At 44.3% G+C, this 17,946-nt stretch overlaps 1 long non-coding RNA gene across 2 annotated transcripts in view; it reads right to left on the reverse strand.

Annotated features, from left to right (window-relative positions):
* The window catches only part of LOC128910873 (uncharacterized), a 56,472-nt gene extending 39,442 nt beyond the window's left edge, over positions 1-17,030 (reverse strand). The window contains exons 1-5 of one of the 2 annotated variants that reach the window (XR_008466908.1): positions 15,931-17,030; positions 9,293-11,960; positions 9,113-9,176; positions 7,944-8,078; positions 3,242-3,296 (exon numbers count right to left, since the gene is read on the reverse strand). This is a non-coding gene — a long non-coding RNA (uncharacterized LOC128910873). Of the gene's footprint in view, positions 1-3,241; positions 3,297-7,943; positions 8,079-9,112; positions 9,177-9,292; positions 14,545-15,930 lie in introns of those variants that run through there. The other variant, XR_008466907.1, reaches the window with a different exon arrangement.
* Positions 17,031-17,946: the final 916 nt, after the last annotated feature.

A 17,946-nucleotide genomic window follows, 5' to 3' on the forward strand; every position in this document is an offset into this window, starting at 1 on the left:
AGTCTGCAACAGCCCCACGGTCGGGTACGGGCATGTTGTGCCCTTTCCTGTTGCTGCTGTCTGCCGCTAGCCCCATCACAGCCATCCAACAGCATCTCTGGCCCACATCTCACAACACTAGCAATTATTCTCTTGCCAGGCTGTGAAAAAACAGCCCTAATTAATGTCTTCTAGAGAAATCTCCTCCCTGCCACCCTAGAAAATATGCTGCAGGAGGCAGATGTGCAAGCCCAAGGCAGCAGGGCAGAGAGGAGGGTGCGGGAAAACGCTTGATGGGTCTCCTGGGCCGAGCGTTATCTCCCATTTCCTTTGACAGCCCACAAGAGACGGCCTTCCCAAAGCAACCTCTGAGGTGGCCTGTTCGGCTTTTGTCTCCCTCAGCAAAAAAATTTCTGCCCCAGCGGCTCCGAACAAGGCTTCCATTAACTCCGTCCCCGCGAGAGCAGCACGTGGGACAAAAAGCCCAACACTGCGTCCCGGCCCTCAGACAAGCCTGGAAACAAACATTGCAGGAATTTGTCAGAATAAAATCACCCGCTCGGTGTCACCGCATACATTTACCTACCTCAGCGCCTATTCAGGGCCCTTCCAAAAGGGCAATATTAACAGAGAGAGATCGGACACCATCTCTATAGCAACACCACCCCGGAAAAATTACGGTTGCCCCAGCGAAGGGAATCCCTGCTTTCGGAGCTCCATCAAGTCTAGGGGTTAGTCCTGATTTTAAAACCAATTCCCCCTTCGACTAACTTTTGTTCCTTGCAATAAAAACATTTAAGCAACAAGAGAGCGGCAACCTGACTGGAAGGAGGAGGGCGATCGGAGGATGCCTGGCGCAGAAGGGATGTAGCAGAGCTGTGGCATGCAGCGCTGCAGCACGCATGCCTGTCGACAAAGTAAATCATCAGCCCGCTGCTGTGGGGACCCTGCAGGTGGGGAAAACTTTTCTGGTGCTATTAGACTCGCAGCAGATCCCAGGGCACAAAAGTTATCTGGGTGCCGCACCTGAAAAGTAGGATGAAAAAGCACAGGTAGTAGTTCCAGTTTTCATCGAATCAGTGATCCCCCTTTCCCCTCCAAAAAAGTTACTGAAGTTAAATAAAGTGACTTTAAATTGTGGGGAAAAGAAAGGCAAAAAGAGCAAAGAAAACTGTGAGAGAGCATAGAGTGCAGGAGGAAAGTGGGACTCAGTGAAATGAGAGCAATGCAGAAAGTATTAAAGCCAATCTAGCCAAAGATCCTTTAACTCTTTAAATCAAGGGGGCAGATCCGCTGCATGTGGGGTAGAAATGAATGAGAATTTAAGTATGCCCCAAACTAGATGAGCCCAATATCCCAGTTTGAGCCTGAGAGCAGTGACTGGGTGACTAATGGGAACAAGCATGAGAAACAGTGTCATTCCAGGAAATCAGCCCATGCAGACTCCACGCAGGGTTTATACATTGCAGAGCCAGCAGCAACTCCATCTGCATGCTTTTTATGCTACTGGCATGATCCAACCTTTAGCCTCTGGTAATGCTTTCACTGTTGGAAAGCATTCCCAACACTTGGAAGTTTGGGTCTCAGGTGATGAATTTCTAAATTTAGTATGCAAGAAGCAGTTCTGGAAGGCAGGTGGTCCAGCAGCCTCACAGACACTTTCACTTCATGATTCTTGACAATTTACGACATTGATCTGCATTAAAACCAAAGAAGAAAGCTTGAAATAGCCCCATAATTATGCTGCAGAGAAGCCTTAGATGACCTTCCATTAACACCTGCTCTGTGCTAAATGCTGAGCATCAATTCACACTAAGATGAAAACTGGGCTTGTAGCTATGTTTAATATGACAGAGTGCTCAGCACCCCACTGCTTCCGTGGCTGCAGATTTGTCCACCTGTGCACCAATATCCTAGTGAAGGTACCCTGGATGATGGGAAAGGCTCAACAAGCTCTGCTAGAGGGGCGTTTGGGCGGACATCTGGAGGAAAGACCCTGAAGCATGCATCTGAGATGTGGCTTCATGCAATGACTTTCTCCCACTGAAGTAAAGACTTCCAGATCTGTAACTATCATAACCTACTTGGGGCTAATCTGCCTGTCCAAGCTCCAGCTGGAAAGTAAACTTGTCCAGCTGAAATACTGCTGGAAAGGTTAATGCTTAGCAACTGTATTAAAGTACTGGAAAGGCAGGAACTAAGTCAGTTCAGATAAATAAGGGGAAAATCTATTTCTAAAACACATTTGTATGTTATATTTCAAGTATGCTTACAAATAACATGTCTTGTGGGATGGCTTCAACAAGTAGAAAAGATATTTGCACCTGATGGCTTCACTAGGGAAAGCATACAGAGGTGCCTTCTCTTCTCCGTGGCTCCTTACTCTCACGGATACACCAGGTTCCTCGCTCTGCTTCCTCCTCCTCTCTTCCCAGGGCTCTGGGCTCCTCCAGCTCCATAGCACTGGGTCCAGCATCAGCAAGCTCCTTGTCTGGAGCTCTGGGATCCCCCCAGGAGAGAGAATGGAACAGGTAGAAAACCACTCCAGTAGAAAACTCCACTGCATGGCTCATAAGATCTCATTATCCACTGCCATGCACAATCACAGTTCATAACAGCAAACAGCCCCCTCCAGATATCTGCCAAAAGCTTTCAGAGACCAGTATGGTCCTAAGACATGCTCCCTTCTTGGTCTCTGTTTTTGCCCTGCCAGATTTACTGGATAACCTCTGCAAAGTGATTCTCTCAGTCACAATGGTAAGAAATATTTAGAGGCTGATGCTTCATATGATAAACAGCACAACCCTTGGCAGCAGTAAGCCAGACCCCTTCCCCTTAACTGTGACCACAGCTTCTCCTTATTAAGCTCTTTATGTCATTAAGTGGCCCCACTGGGAACAGCAGAAAGCACAACTGGGAACATTAATGAAGATCTACAGCATTACAAGAAAAAGCTCAATGAATCAATGCCTCGTGCCTTATTCCCATGGCTGTGACCTGTCCCCACTAGTAACAGGAGTTTGAAATGGGAGAGACCTCCCCTTCTCCTCTTTCTCCCTTGAGAGGTCTGTACCACTCAGCACTGATAGCTGCTTGCAGGCAACAAAGGTGACTCTGGCTGACTTGTTGCCCTTATGCATCCCTCGTGTCAGTCTTCATCCAAATGGTGCAAACACCAGCAGCTGGGACCAACACTGGCTCTGTCACACTTCTCTTCTGTCAGCTGGCGGCAGCTACATTCACTACCAAAGCAAACACTCACCTTCTCTTGTGACAAAAATAAGCCATCAATAGGCACCAGGGCTCAGGATAGCAACCTGTAGGAAATACAAGGCATAATGGGAGGATTAGGAGATTTTAGGCTGCTTTAGGAAAACCTCAAAATCATGCATAAGACACCGGATTGCACAGATGAGAAGAAGCTCTTACTGCCCAAAATTAAGATCTGAGGCACATGTTCAAAGTGTACCATAGGAACCCAGGTGCATGGCCAGGGGATTAGGAAAGGGCTTTACACCTGCCCACATTCACTCACAGCTGCGTTCGTACACCCATAAAATAGCTCATAGCACCGCGAGGCACTGGGTGAAGGCAGGGATCAGGGGGATGAAGCTTCATGACCGTTGCAAAGTGATTAATCAGACACAGCCACGAGCAGTTGTGCTCCGTGACTGCCACCAGCATCTCTCGTCCCATGTCCTGTTGCATAGCCCTGGGGAATGAGGACTGCTTGAGATATTCCTGCACCACTACTCTGAGGGCAAGGACTGTCTGCGGGAACAGACCTATGCTTTTCTGCACTGGGTCACACCATAGGGACATAGGGCTTTCTAACCGCAGGAATAAAGATGAGTGAAAAACTTGAAAACTTGATCACATCTTGCCTGTGTTTCACATACATGCTTGGCAAATAAACCAGCAGTGCTCAATTGCTCATTTATGCGAAATTCTATACTTAGGGTCATTGAGTCACAGGGTAGGGAGATATATGCATGTACCTACCCATGGCACAAAAGCAGCTCCAAGGCTGTCTTGCAGAGACTTATTCTGCTACACAGGTCCTGGTTTTCCCTTGTTCTTCTTAGTACCTAGTACAGCATTTTTTCCCTGAGAGTAGTGGCAAGGACTATACAAAATGAAATAATTCTTCATTTCTTTGCAAGGGATTTTTTTTTTTTTTTTTTAGTGATAAGACTCCCCTCTCCAGCACTGGTAATACAAGAGCTCAGTGTTCATGTCAGACAACACTGAGAGGACACAGCAGTCATAAGGCTGATACAGGGGGTAGATCAAAGGGGCTGTGGACCTTTAGAGCTTTCTAGCAGGCTTGGCAGGAATCTTTATGGCACACTTGACACAGGTCCCAGACATTGATAATGATGCTCACACTGGTACAAATCAATCCTATCCACCTTTCTCTGAGATCTGCTTTCTCGCAAAAAGGGTTACCAATAACTGTTGCCTGTGGCAAGGAAGAAACCAAAGTTATGGATTTGTCTGAGCATCCTGTGAATGTATGTCAGGCAGTCACAGCCATCCCCTCCTAGGCCTGCTATGCTTTTGGTAGCACAAAAAAAATAGGGGAGCTGGGCTACACGGCTGCCTTGTGAGCCTCCTTACTCCCTCACGCAAGTAACAATTTACCTGTGAAAACACTTAACACTTCCCCACCTTGCCCTTCCTTAGGCACAAACGACAGCTCCTGCTCTCTCCAAACCCTTCTCCTTCTCACCAGCCCACCAATGTTCCCCCTTAGTCTTCCAGGCTTCTCCTCCTGGCCCCCCTGGGTGACCAGCACCGTGGAGTCAGCCTTGATACGGGCAGGATGTGCTCCTGCCACTTGACCCAGTGTTACTGACATGGTGGCGATGTCTGTCCTCACAGGAGAGCTTTCCCCAGGTAACCTGCCTGGTGACTTGCACAGCCAGTATCAGGGAGCTGCAGCTGGGGACTGTCTGGTACCACACAAACAATTATCCAAGTGTCTGCGATGGGCTTGTCCTGGCCTTCCCACCAGGGAATTTAACCTCAGGGATTAAAACCTTAGAGAGTATCAGCCTGACAGTACCTTCCCCTCTGATGGAAAACCCCAGAACAAGGCAGTGAAAAGCAACCCCTTCAGCAGCCTGCAGCTCCCAGTCCAGGAGGGCCACAAATAGCCCTAGAAGGAGAGGACATAGCAGGGACTAATGTGTTTTGGCCTCTCTGCTGAAAAGCACAATGGAAGAATCTGTTAGCAATCACTTATGTCAAAATCTGCCTTTAACACCACTATAGTGACCAGTGCTGTTAGCAGCGGTCCCCCTGCCCCTTCATAAACACCTCAAGAACAAAGTGCAATGCCGGGTCCAGGAGCCCAGCTCCAGCTCATGCTGCCTCATTATCTTCTCAGCCTTGTTTAGTCTTTGTCTCTAATGTAGATGGTAAACTCTCAGGGGCAGTGACCATGACTTAGTTCACTGAGTGCCAGACAACTGCTGGAGCTCAGTTAATGATGAGACAACTCCCATATGCCCATTGTCTTAAGTGGGAGTTTTGGCTAAGTGAAGACTTCAGGGATTTGCCCAATAATAAGTCAGTAATTCAGGATGCACTTAAAGACACATTCAATGTGCCTTTGCAGCAACATCCTTGGGAAGTGAACATTTGTACTCCACAGCACAACTGCGAGGAAGTCTAATATTAATTAGGAAGCAAACTCAAGGGCTCTGAATAGGCCCTTATAACAAAAGATCTTTTATTGAATAACTGTAGAGGAGTGCAATGCCGAAGTTTTCATACCAAAGTAACAATAAATGAAGTGCAATTAATGCCTTTAAGACCAGTCTGTAAATTCAGTCTTAGCTTAAACAAAACAAGGAGCTTCTAAAAACATCTTTTAAAAACTGTAAGAGGAAAAAAGAATGGATATAAACTTAAATAAAATACACAGGTTGATTCAACCTGTTTCAGCTGATAAACGGCGTGGTACTTGTTCTGTGCCAAAGTGACACTTGACCTCTATATATCTTCTTAATGAAGTCAGCAGAGAAAGACACCCAGTGAGCCTTTGTAACACTGCAAGCGAGTTGCAAGCTGGGCTTCACTAATGGGAGCTGTCACTTGGTTTTTTCCAGGTCACAAACTAAGAAGAGCAATTAAATCAAATTGGAGGCTGTACAGATTGGAGCAAGCCTCAATAGACCAGGTACCTAAATCATTAAAGACATAGTTCTTTTCCATGATAAATTGTAGAGGAGAGTGAAACATGCTGCTGGTCATTAATCTAGGCTAATCAGCTTGAAAGCTGGGTTGTTTTATTTAGTAATTAACTGGTTATTTGAAAAAAATGATACATGGCCTATAGAGCTGCCATCCAGCAGATAATAATGCAGAGCAGTGGGGAATCTCTTGAGGGCAATTCATGCCTTTTCAATTATAGCCATTGGCAAACTCTGAAAAATGGCTCCAGGTTTGTATTGACACGTAGTAAAGAAACACACTCCAATGAACATAGCAGGCATCTTGTTGCATGCTGGTAATTGCTCTGGCCTGCCCCTTACACAAACTGCACTAGAGCAAACCAAACATTTTGGAGGTGTCCTTCTTCCCATCCCTTGGATTTACAGTCAGTGTTTGTCAGACCCTTCTGCTGGAACTGGGGGAAAAGAACTGCTGTGTGTCGATGGTCAGGTTTGCCATGAAGGTGGCCCCGGCATACTCTTTCAGAGCTTGGGGCTGCATCTCCCCACATGGATGCACAGTAACCAGTCTGGACTTCTCCAAAAGCGCTCCATGGGAGCCCCAACTGGCGGAGACAAATGCAGCCTAAGCAAAGAAGCTGAAGCCTATTTCCTGGGGAACCTGCTGAGCAGGGACACCAGTTGATCAATCCCTGCTGTCCCACACATTTATTGATGGACAAAACACACAGGACTGGCTGTCTATCTTTGTGTTGCAATAAAATCAGAGCGAGAAAATCTCTGAGAACATACTGTAGGAACAGCGTGGTAATATTCTAACCGAGAGGAGCCAGCCAGTCCCATCTGCCACGTCAGTGAAAGGTCAGTGTCTCCCAGACCCAGCCACAGCTATGACAGGTTATTTCACGCTCAGGTCTTCCATCCATTTTGCACAGGGGCACCTAACTCCTTTGCCCTAGACTTGGATGTATAAACAAACAGCTTTCCTTTGGTGACTGAGACAGCCTCACCAACAGTTGCTTCCAGGTGTCCACAAAAAGCCACTCAAATGCAGGGATCATGTAAGGGAACCACGTGTCCCCAGAATGGATTTTTGTCCTTTATTAAATAGAAAGGACAGGAGAGAGGTTAAGATTCTGCTGGAAAAAAGGCCTCTGGACATAGAAGAAAAATCCCTTAAGTTATATGGAATACATAGGCAACGGCTCTGACTCAAAAAGCTCCTGAACCACGAGTTGCTGGCAGACCACACTGTAGTGTCATGCACACTTATCCTGTTTTTCACTCTACCCTAGGCATGTGCTGCTGGCAAATGTTTGAGGCAGGATACGGGGCTACCCGGACCAGTGGTCTGATACAGCATGACTGCTCTTTTGTTAGGTATGTTCTCTCTCAAGATTCAGAGGAAAAGAAATGTATGGCTGACACAGCAGCAACAGGAATCCAGGCTGGAGGGAAGGGCAGTACCATCAGCAGGCGGGTAAGCCTTGTGCAGATGGATGGGCTTGTTGCGCAGTCACTGTATCTAACCAAGCGTACTTCAAAAAATATATTTCCCTCTGTATTTGAGAGCCTTTGATGGAGATTCTGGAGGTAGGAGGAGAAAAGAAAGAGCCTGAATCAGCATACACCATGCACACAAAGCTTGCGAATACTGGCCACGCAGGGTTATTAAACCTGGTTGTGGGGGTCAGGAGACCCCCAGAGCCAGCAGCATCCCACAGAGCAAGCAAAGCAAGCCCCAACCAGCTTAAAAAAGCAGCCGTTAATGAAAAACTTTACCAGGAAAGCAGATCACATCAAGGCCACACAGAAGCCTCAGATCCTTTAAGCTGCACTTTGAAGACCAGTGGTGACAGACCGACAGATAAAGGCAAGGTCACAGGCCATCAAGACCCCCTCCAACATACCGTGCAGCTGAGTTGGAAAAAAGAAGAAAAATCATTGTTGCTATTTGACTAAACATTATAAACTAAAAATAGCTGAATATCTCTGATTAGGAGAATTCCAAAGGCTTACAATTCTTGCCACTTGGGGTCCAATTTTTCTCTCTTTTATTATGGGCATTAGGTTTTGGACAATACCAGGGCTACAGAGGGCATATGTTAAGTTAGTCTAAGCCTGCACCACGCGAGCCTTTGCACCCTATAGGCTACTTTGTCGAATATTTCTGTCTCCAAATGAGCTGTAAAGGTTGCAGCTTTTCTGGCAGCAGCCAGTACAGCTCCCATTAACACATGTTTCATGAGTATAATTTTCAACAGTATTAATAATTGTCCTCATAAAAGCCCATGAAAGGAACTTAATGGACTAGACTGTTTTTATTTCCATGAAATTCCTGCTCTTTTAAAAGCTCTCCATGCCTGGATTTAATATTTTCTACTTTCAGACCTCAACCAACTGTTCCCAGGCATAAACTTTCTTAATTCAAGTGCACTAATGCCAAATGAAAGGCAAAGAGATCTAAAGTTCTGCTAGACCCTGCAAGTTGGGTTGAAAAAGTCAAAGATGAAAGGGGCGCACCCGCCAGTCACCCTCAGATGACCAGGGTGCGACTCTGGGGAATCACTACCTCTAAGAAAGGATTTTTTGACTGCGCCAAAGACTTCATCAGCCTTTGTGAGTGCCCGCTGCAAGGTCTATCCCGCAAGGGATGGCAACCAGCTGGATATGGCCACAAGAGATGATCCAGTTCCAGACCAGGATCTTGGACCTGGGGTCAGGTAGCGGAGAGGCAGCAGCCAGGATTGCTGAGCTGCCTTTGCATGTTTGGCTCATTCGGCCCCTCTTGACTTCCATCGGCAAAGCATGGTACCATCTCCGCAGGCACAGAAGACTCTGATCACTGAAGAGCAACAGCACAAAATATTCTGGCTGAAGCTGGGAGAGTCTGCTTAGAAACCCAGCTTCAATACCTGTGGCTTAGGCAAGGAGGGAACAGAATTACTAACCTATAAGTTCGACATTCAGTCATAATTAACACTCGGGGGAAACACGTCCAATTCAAGACAGCTCCTAATTCAGCAGATAAAAGGCAGAATGAGATCTCAGTGCTGGAAGCTACAGCACAAACTTAGTCAAAGTAGGGTGGTAATGTTTATCAATGACCATAATAAGCTTAGCAAACTTACCTGGTGACAAGATCCATCACAGAACGTTGTTAAATCAGCCCTCAATGTTTCTTCATTGGAGGGGTCTTTCAGCTCAGCCAGAAGTTCAAAATTTGGTGCAGATGATCACAGTGATCCATTCTGGTCATACCACCTAGAAATACCAAGCAGTAAGAGTTGAAACACTTGTAACAAACTGCTTACAAGTAGTTAATGGATTTTTATTTGTTCCCTGATGTCTCTAAACTGCCCAAGACAACCTGTTATAAGAAAATAAGAAATCTAAGATGTAAAAATACTTTTCTTTATGAATTATTTGTCTTGCACAGGAAAACGGCCTTATAAAAACAATCAATCAAACAAGAAAAAGCACAAAAAATGAGACTGGATCAAATACCTCACACCAAGGATCATCGAACTCCTTTGATTTCCAGTGTCAGTGGAAACAAACAGCAGGGAAAATCTTCACTTAAGTCAGAGGACCCCAACCCAAACAATATCAAGCAACCTTGAAAATCCAAGATTAATGTTGATGGAAAAAAACAAGATGACCATCGGTGTGCATTACATCTCAGAATGTCTCTCCTGTTGACCAAGAAAACACCTCACCTCAGGTATATCTTAGACCTAACAGGTCTGTTTTCACCTTATTATAAACAAAACCAATGTGTGTTATCTTGAAAATGTTTGCTCAAAAAGTTATACAGGTAGCTGGCAAACCTTTTCTCTTTATTATCACCTAAAGCCCTCAGTTTTGCATGTGGCTGTTTGACTGGGACAATCTTTTCTGTGTTAATTCTGTCCCTGTTCTTCAGCAGAGTAATTGCAAGCAAACTTCCCAGCACTGTGGAATCACAGTGATGACTGAGCAAAATATAACTAACAGGAATGACATTCTGGAGTCCTGAAAACCTGAATGCTGGCAAAATTACTGAAAAGAGGAGGAATTCCACAAACACTTGGGAATTTATGCAATAGTTCTCCCAAAAGGATTTTGACTTATACTTTGCGTACCCTCTCAGTCCTCTGTCACCTAACGTGATGTGATTCAATCCATTCCATTGTCTCTTGACTCTAAATTAAGCCTTACACGCAGGAAAGTTATTTCCAGAAAGACTCAGAAAAAGGGGATTTCAGACACAGCATACTTCAGCAGTGAGGCATTTCCAGAGAAAAAGACCATACCAAAGCACCACTTTTAGAATTCTAATAAGCAAAAAAGCCACCCTTGTCTTTCTCATCAGCCACGTGGGTTTGCACAATTAAAACACAATAGTTTCTTCCAGGGCTTTGTTGAGGTCCGGAATAGCCCTATGTAAGTGTGCAGTGTGGCATACCATGCCTATTCTCTGCTCTCTGCAGGTCTGTCTGCCCAAGGCAGCTCCTCCACTCCATGCAAACCTCTTTCTCCCTGGCCGTTGGAAAGGAGTTGTGGTTTTACTTTGCTGCGCTTGAGTAGTGTTTCTGATAATGTCTAGGATCAGGTGTTGCTAAACTCCAAGAAATACTTAGTTCAGGTCTCACTGAAGCCTTTGTTCAGTGAATATTTCCTTAAAGCAGAACGCAATTTTCATATTTGCATTTACTGTAAAATTATCAGGCTGAAGAAACCTGACAAATTCTGGAAAAACTCTCCTGTCATACATTTTGGAGGTCCAGGAATGAATATTTTTGATAGAGAAAAGGTCTTATTCAGGGATTTCTAACTACTTCTATCCTGAAATCATCTGTGCAGGTAACAACCAACGCAGCCAATACTTACAAGCTGAATGCTTACTCTGAAAATGGCTTAATGCATATTTTCACTTTCTCCGAGGTGAAGCGGATGGAGGCTACTTAGAGTAAAGCCTGCTTGTTTCTTCTCTTTTATAAATTCCTGATTATCAGTGGCTGAAAAAAACATTACCAACATGTAACTGTTCATGATAAAACTTCTTACGCCAGTTGGCTGATCCCAGATGATTTCATTATTGCTGTTGAATACAGAGTGAAAATGCTGAGACTCTCTAGAGCTTCTTTACTTAGGAACTGGACTTCAGATTTATTAGGAAAACAGTCTAGTTCTGAAATATTTTCTTAACAAAAAATTGGTCTTTTGGGGGTTAAGATACAGTTTTGGATTATTTTAAAGAATACATTTGAAGCCAACAGTTTCTGAACGACTAGAGCTAATGAACTGACGCTAGTCAACACGGGTAGTCACAGGTTGCCATATACATACATATGCCATGCCTGAGGAGGCCACACACCAAACTTTTTAAATAAATAGACTAGTACTTGAAATGGCAATATAAAACATTCCCAACTTTGTATTATAACAGCACCCAGCTGTCCGTCAATACAGGAATAGTAGTTTGTTACCAGGCAAAAAATTCCTAGTCCAAAGCCTCAACGGGGCGAAGGGCTGCTGCCAGCTGTGTTTGGCCCAATAAGCTCCTGCAAGCTGGGAAACTTGAAGATGCTGCCTCACACAGAGTCCAAATTGTTCATTAGGAGGCTGCCATCCCCATGTCCGCAGGAACTCACTACTGTCTCCTCTTGAAGCACCGGGCTGTCCTTTCCACCGCTGCTTCCTTCACCGGAATAGCCCGCAAGCTCTGACTGAGCCTTTCTGGGAACTGCTTCCTTGGGAAGTGAAGTTACTTGCAAGCCTCATTCCTGGTGTAGAGTGCATAGGGATGTATGTCATCTAAAAGCAAAAATCACATGAGATGACCTTATTGCATAAAAAGGGATAATATCAGCTTTAAACATGTGAAGAACCGAGACACCTGAGCCAGGCAGTGGCTGGGAAATCAGCTTCTGCGGTACACAACTTTGGCTGGCTCGGACAGAACAACAGCCACTTCTGCCATCCACATTTGCAGGTGGACACAAAAATACTGTGGCTTTGCGGGATGGACAGGCTCTTTTCTCTCACAGGGCTGACGGCTGCTAACTTTCTTTGTCTATTTCACAGCTATTGCTGGAAAGAAAAAAAAAAAAAGGCAGCTAAAAAGCTTGCTTTTGCAAAAGCAAGAAACAGGTCTGACTTTTCCCTCCTGGCTGGGATTTCAGTCAAGGCCAGCACAGTGAAGGCCTTGTTCTCCCCTGGAAGTTCAAGACAGTTTTGTTTAGGGGAAATGGAGGCTTCAGCAGCTGCTTTTTGGTAAAAGGAACCTTATAGACAATAGGTGAATCATCCCCAAAAGCAGTCACTTGACATCAGCCACAAAAGCTTCCAGCCTCATGATCAACGAGCCCCTCTAAACTAATATAGGAAGAATTACGGTGGTATTTTCCTGAAGTGTGGAGCTTTGCCTCTCCCTTTTTGCTGGGAACACCATTACAATGCCATCTCCCACTCCCTTCAGCTCTGAATTACCCAAGACAAGTCTGCAACATAGCAAAATGTGAACAGTAGATCATAGGACTTGTCCCACCTCTGCACCTGGTGGTGAAATCCATGCTTCCTTTTTCTTTGACCTTAGACTCCTTTTTAACATATAACTGCATTACCCTCAAAGGCAAAGCTGTTATTTTTTTCTGAGACAAAAAGGAAAAGGAAGCACTGTAAGTTCAACTCAAAAAGGCAATAAACAACACATGCTATCCCTATTTGTGTGTCCACTGAGGGTATAAAAAGCTGCGGATTAATTTTTGAATACATCTGTGGAGGGGACCAATCCTGCAAGCTGGTGGGCACCAGTCCAGAGAAATCCAACTGTCTGCAAAGGCTCTCTTTCTTGAAGATTCACCTCCCAACAGCATTTGGGTTAACGTTTCTTACGTAATACCATAACCGCAGATGTGCAGCTAGAGACTCTTCAAACAGATTCATTTTGATTGAGGTTCTTTATCATTTTAGCTTGCAAACTGGGCTAAATAAAGATTCCATGCAGTTCACAGGCAAAACAACTGTAGCTGAAAGCAGAGATGTGAAGTAAAAGAAAAGCAGATCTGCTTTAATCCTTGACCTAAATATGAAGTAAATAACAAATCTATAGTGAACAAAGACCAAAGGTAGCATGGAAAAAGTCTCTGTTAATGACACCATTCTTCTGGGGCATGTCCCCACTGAATTGCACACAGCTGAATTACTCCAGTCTGAGCCAGCCTTATGACTCATATTAGGAAATGGGTGAGCCAGAGATGCTAGTGATGCAGAAGGGAGAGACCATGAATTGAAACTACGGAGGCTGGGACTCAAACGACCCTGGACCTTCACAGAAGTCACGGGGAGGTTTAATTTTGGAGAAGACAAGGAGGAGGCAAGAAGCAGTGTAACAGGTAAGGTAACAGGTGAGGTAACAAGCTCAGGTAACAGGATGCATGCGATGGAATTTTTTGTCACCTGTGTTTTGGCTCATAATCATTTTGTCTCATTCTAACACGCTGTCATGGAAAAGAAAGAACTGATAGTGGGCTGCAACACAGCATTTCCTTTCCAGAGGGACTAGCATTAATTGTACTAATCCACGGTGATTTTTTTTCTGCCAAGTATTATTCTTCACTTTCAGATTTTTGAAGCGTAGTCTGCAGCATAATAAAGGAGAGTGGTACAGGTGGCTTTCCAAAAGAGAAAAGGGTTCCTTCAACAGCAGCCATGCCACCGCCCTCCAGTGTTTTCAGGAAGAGAGTGGCTTGTTTCAATATCAGTTTGAAGTAACCATGGCAGAAACAGGATGTTTGGTTTCAGAGAGCAGGCAGTAAGTTTATATTGTCAGAGCAAACACTTGGGACTCCAGATCACAACATCCCTTGCTGTTTACAGAGTGTGTTATGCCAGAATCAGACGTGAAGATGCACTTCACAGTAACAAAAGAGGACAATGCCATTATCCTGCAATTGTCAACAGTGTTACAGTGCTGAAGACTTTAGTTCAATATTTGCCAAGCAGTAAAATGAGCAATGCCTGTCAGTTTGTTGACCTGGATGCATCAAGTTACTAGAAAAACTATATTGAGCAGACAGCAGTTAAGTTTCAATTGTTGGGGACAAAATTCCAGCCACAGAACTAAGTGCTATAGAATTACATTCAGATTAACAAGAAAACTGTTGAGATCTTGTTTGGACGCTGTCACCAGGATACAACAAACAACCATTCTTATGTTGAGGCACTTTCAAACCAAGTGTAGCAAGGGCTGTGTCAGAGCCAGGCACTACAACTCTTGCAGACCGAAATTCCAAGGGGATTTAAAATGCTGTAAGGTAAGCATCCTTTCTGGAAAGGCTGAAAACCTTAAAAGAAAAGTTACTTTCACCTTAATGCAGAATGATTGCTGTCGCTTCATTGACAAATGTTCTGCGAGCTTTAGAACATTAAAACATTAACATTTAGAACATTAGCTACAGCAAATGTTGGCACAGTGGTACATTTGTACCAAACCATGCTTTTGTTCAGTCACCTGCGTCTCAGCGCAGCCAGAAAGGCTTCAGCTGGCTATCCCTGCTGGGAAGGCTGGTGGACCTGGGAAAGCGCTTGCCCTTGCCTTACAGTAGGGCAGATATGGGGAGGATTAGTACTCTGGTTGCACCCAGTCCTGGGCAAGTGGCACAGACCCTGGACTGACAGCAGCCGGAATGTCCTTCCCTTGCATTCAGTGTGACACCTCCCACTGCTAAATCACTTCATTACTGATCTGCAGCTGCAATCCATGAACAGAGAATGACAAACCAGTAGAATGGGCTTGTGCTAGTTCATGGGACAGAACGAACAGGACTGACACCAACATTTCTGCAGACAAAAAGCATGCAACAACAGTGAGTTAAAGCAAAAAAACCATAAATAATCAAGCGCGTTCTCTTCTGTTTACTGTAGGCAGCATTTCAGGCCTCAAAGGGCTGATAACGCTCAGGCTTCAGCTAAAGAGCTGACAATCATCCCTACCCCACCACGCTGAACGTGCAACTTCATGCCTGCAGGTAAAGCCTGTCATAATCAGGACAGGATCAGCATTCATGAGAACCCCACTTTGCCCACACCACAGTGAAAGAGTGAGACAATTTTGCAAAAGCTTGATTGGTGAAACCTGCTATAGACCATGCCTTTGTTCTTTGCTTGGGAAAAGCTGGCAAAATACTTTTCCCCATCTTGCCCAAGGAATCTACTGTTTGCAGGGCATCCCCTGCCACTTTACTCTCCTGTAAGTGTCCTGCATCAATCACATACTGTGACTGCTTCTAACTGCACAGGCTCTACGTACTGGGTGCTTACTAACTAGCAAGCACACCAAAACAGGCATGATGAATACCTAGTATATTAAAGGCCCACCAGTTGGCTTCAACCCATGCTTTCCTACAAGAATGCACATATGCCACAGAGATTCCTCTCCAGCTTATCCAAGCTCTCAGAAAGGCTTTTCTTTACATTTTAAAAGAGTCCTTGGATGCTAAGATACCATTCTGCTTTCTTAAGTAATGTCACAAGACTTCTGGTTTGGCCACACAGTTGCTCTTTAGAAATGAAAAGGAGAGTCCGTGCTTCTGCTTGGGACAAGTGGTGAAAACGCTGCAATCTTTTTTATAAAGAATGGAGGGGAAAAAAAGAGGAGGGAAAAAAAAAGAAAAAGATTAGAAACTGAGTTCAGCCACTCTGGGAACCCAGCCTTTATGTACTGTTTACCAAAAGGATGAGCTGGGGAAAGGGGTGAGGGGCAAATGTGTGCATTAGGTCTCACCTGCTGATTCTCAGGAGTCATGAATATTCTTATAATCCCTGTCTCTTGGCCCAAGAGGCTACCAGCCTTTTCATCACACAGCTTGATTTCAGCAAGGATCCGGGAGTTGCTCTAAGCTTCAGCAAGTGGTATAGCATTCCCTTGTTTTCACATGAAAACAGTCTCTTGCCATAAACCACTCTCCAATGTTTCTTCTCTGTTACTCATCTACTAGCAGCGTTTGTCTGTCAGAGACCAGTCAGCAAGTCACGATTTCTGAAATGAGATAGCCTGCATGTTTTTTCCATTGCATACATATGTTGAGATACAGGTATATTTATAAGTGCTACACACTTGTAGCTAAAACCAATACACCAGAAACAAAACTGAAAATGGACATGAGCAGTAGTATGAATTGTGCCATATATTTTTCAAGCCAGATGGCACTATTGTAAGCATCTAATTTGACTTTCAGCACATCACGGGCCAGAAAATGTCACCTGGTGGGGGTGTAATTTACATGCCAATGGGGCAGAGGAGGACAGGGAAGGCGGCTGTGCTGGTAGGAAAAGCAAACAGGGTGTGTAAAAACATGTAACAAAGCAGTATACAGAGATAAACCTGCACGAGATAACCTACAGGGCTAGCTGTATTTCCATAAACCTTGTTGAATTCTAAACTTCAGGCACTGGTCAATGGAAAATGATTTTCTTTTATTGAAAAAGGGAAGTGTTACCTCCTCCAGCTGAAGGGATGGGCTATGCATAAACTGACAGGAGGGAAGAGGGCCTTTTTAAGCAGGAAGCTCTTGTTTTCCTTATGGCAATAGTATCCAGTAGCAACCAATCTTGGGCCATGAAACAAACAGTCAATTGCTTAAAGAAAAAGCTTTCTTACAAAAAGATCTAACTGATTAGAGCTGCTAGATAACAGTCAAGAAAAAATTAATCTTTTGTCCACCAGTTAGAGCAGAGGTACTACATGATAAAAACAAAAGGGATAGCATCACCTTCCTGGTGATTGGTGGAGGATTTTTTAAAATTTTAGTTATTTATGTATTTTTAAAGGGCCTTATATAGTTAATATTCATGCTGGTCTTGCTTGTGAGAGACTAGGCAAGGCCTCACACAAAGCTATACATTATCAATTCTGGAATCCTGTGAAAGTATAAAGTGTGTTAGCAAGAAATCTGGGGGGTAGGGCAGGGAAGCTATTCTATTTGGATGAAATATTTAGTCCAGACTTAGTCCTAAACTACAAGATAATTTGCACACGCAAATAGCTTTCAGGTTAGGTGGGCTTGAGATTGCAACTGTTAGATGAACTCATCTTCCACCTGAGATATACAAACACACCACTGGGCAAGCAGAAACAAAGCATGAGCAGAGTTTGTTTTGGGGATGCCTTGAGTCCGTGCAGGATTTGGGAGTTTGCTTTCCAAGCTTAATAGTATTGAATTCATAACATGTCATTATCATGCAGTTCCATAAGCACATGCAGAAAATATGTTAATATGCATAGGCACCAATATGACAGACAATATCCCTGATGTCAAGCATTCAAGCTACAGTCCACCAACATAAAATCATTAATGTATCTACATTTTTTAAGGCAAAACCCTTACCTGGGCTATGACCATCCTCTTTCATCCCCTTTATGTTTGTGTCTTTCATACCAACTCTGAGGCCTGATGTTCTTGCAGATTTGTCCCAATGTCTGCTTTGGCTTGTGGAAGCCTTCTGTAAAGCATACAGGCAATACAAAGTGATGAGCCCAAACAATAAACTGGCTTCTCACTAGATTTCTGCTGAGCGAAGTAAATGGAGATTATTGTGCACATCCCATTTTCCACCCAGATGTACGCTGCTGTGGCAGTTCAAGTTACCCAGAACACTCCTCTTCAGCAGAACACTCCATGAATACTGAAAGTGAAATAATATTCCTGTTGTGGTTTACTTACAATTTTACACTGCAGATACTGCAAACTTACTGCTACGTGCAGTTAAGATTTGGCGGGAGTAATATTTTGGTATTATG

This window comes from Rissa tridactyla, chromosome 6, assembly GCF_028500815.1.
Source record: "Rissa tridactyla isolate bRisTri1 chromosome 6, bRisTri1.patW.cur.20221130, whole genome shotgun sequence".
NCBI classification, from domain to species: Eukaryota; Metazoa; Chordata; class Aves; order Charadriiformes; family Laridae; genus Rissa; species Rissa tridactyla.